We start from the raw sequence: 2,418 nt of genomic DNA on the forward strand, positions 1-2,418 counted from the left end.
CATTATCTTTATTTCTTAAAAAAAATAAATCTTGCAGGTTTTTTCTCAGTTATGACGTCCGGGTGTTCTTTTGCTCACGCTCATTTTGGAGTGAAGAGCACAAAGCCCGTACGGCAGAGATGGAGGATCTCACGGTTACCTTTGATTTTATCATGGGTGAGAGGTAACGGACGGTAGTGGAACTCCGTCGAGCTCCGCAGCACACCAAGCCGCTCGGTTACACCCTGCAGCAGCTGGCTGATGCCACAGCTGGACTGACAGACGTGAAGGAGGGCCAGTCTCGAGCAGGCTGTGCCCAGCCACGCTGAGAGCGCAGTTCCGCCTGCGCTGCAAACACATGCTCGAACCCTCGAGGAGGGCTGCAGTTCCCTTACACTCAAAGGTATTTCTCATCCACTTCTACAGGCGCTCGATGGTTTTCTCGTTATTTTTCCTCCCCCTTGTTCTCCTCCTGAGGTCCCTTCTCCTTTTTCCCCCCATGTGTTGTAAATACATCCTTCACCACCACTCATCTTCCTCTGCACCGTTCCGTGCTCTTCCTGTTTGAGAAGGACGCCGCTCACTACCTTTCCTTGGATGAGACAAACGTTTTGTGAAAAAAGAAAGGATAAACCTCGCCCCACCAAACCAACATTCAGTCAAGGACTTGAGTGAACCCTCTCAAGTTTCAGTTTTCTAGAAGGCGGATGATTTACAAGCGTGGTGTCCGAAGCCTCCACAGAAACGGATCCCGTCTGCTGCCGATGCAGTGACTCGCGTGGTGTGCTGCGTGGTGTCTCAAACATCCTCTGTCCCAACCCAGGTCATGAGAAACTCTGCTGAGAAAGAGCTCAGATACCTTCTGGCTCTACAACGTCTGTGAGAAACACGACTGTGCCTGGGGAAGTGCTGAGGGAGGTCTCCGGAGCAAGCAATAGTCTTCCCATTCTTCTACCTTCTGTTCCAGGGCTTCATTCCCAGGCAACCAGGAGCAATTCCCAAATCATTTCTTCCTCCTACATGTTTCCCACCTGGGACAAAGCCACTGGAACCCAGCGCCATGGCAACCCCATCAGCCACACAAGCACTTGGGTTCTTTAGGGAAAATGAAAATTCTGAAAGGAAGCCGCGAGATAAAGGCTCCTGTTCCTTGTTTCCCACTGTTCGGAAGTAATTACAAAAATACTTTAATCTCAAGTGCTCCCAGGGTGTCATTAAAAAAAAAATACAATGATGTGAAGAGGAACATGAAAAAAAAAAATAGGAAAACTTGGGATGCATTAACATGCTGCGTAACCCCCAAGCTCAAGGTCGATTGTCATCGCTATCCCACGTGAGAAGAAAGTGCGTGCGAAAAAATAATCGATGAACGGACAGAAAGGAAGATAAATCCACCTCTCTGTGATCAGCTCAAGCAGAGCAGGATCCCAAACCCGCCTCAGCAGCCCACTGACGTAACCCCGAGCCCTCTCCCCGACTCCGGTGGACTCGGAGCAGGCTTTCAGGTCTCTGAGGAACGCAGTTTGGGCTGGGACAGCTCTCTGCCTGCTCCTCTGGTTTCCTGAACGCTTTCAAGGAGGGAGGTTAACGAGCCCAGCGCCTGGTGATGTTTGTCGGCTTATTAACAAAGGGAAGGAGGTTCTTTTCACCCTGTCCAGACAGAATGGGATCACCATTACACTTCCCAGCCCCGGCTTATCCGGAGAGCGTTTCTTTCCGTTCCCAAGTGTAAAGCTAGTTTGGTGATAAGATCTTGAAGATGTATTTAAATGAGGTTTTAAGATGACAGCCTCATACATTCCTCTAGTTTTTTGACCTCTGTAAGCACAGCTCGGTCGCTCTCTGCCCCCCAGACCATTCGCCCCCGGCACGGAGTCTTCGGATCTTTGTTTCTTTCTGCATATTTTCTTTCACAGACGTTATCTGGGATTAGCACTCGCGACGCGACGGCTGATCCCGAGTACCTGAGGTACCTGGCGACAGTGAGAGGCACAGATGTGCAGCGCCTTCAGGATCAAGACTTCCATTACCGGGGAAGTCGAGCTTGCACAATGCCATCCCAGGGCAGCCCGACACGGAAAACCCGTTAGGGGACAACCGTGCGTATTGACAGCCATGAAGAGCTCTGGAGGTGCTCCTGCTCTCCGATCGGATTCCCAGACTACACCTAACCAGATGCTCGTGCCAAGTGTTTACAAACACATGGTGTCTTTAAGAAACATTATCCTGCATTACCTCACATAAGCCAAAGAAAGATCAGGTTCCGAGAAACAAAACAGAGCAAGTCCCTTTGAGTTAGTAGATCGATTAGCCATGGACAACCACCACGAGGTCCTGCTTCAGGACCTTCTCAGAAACCCAGATTTACACCTCCCACCCTCCTAAGAAAGCTTGCTGAAACTGCGTCACCAGGAACGCCAATAAAGGGCAAGAGAAGAA

This window comes from Buceros rhinoceros, unplaced genomic scaffold (genome assembly GCF_000710305.1).
Source record: "Buceros rhinoceros silvestris isolate BGI_N320 unplaced genomic scaffold, ASM71030v1 scaffold17243, whole genome shotgun sequence".
Lineage (NCBI taxonomy): Eukaryota > Metazoa > Chordata > Aves > Bucerotiformes > Bucerotidae > Buceros > Buceros rhinoceros.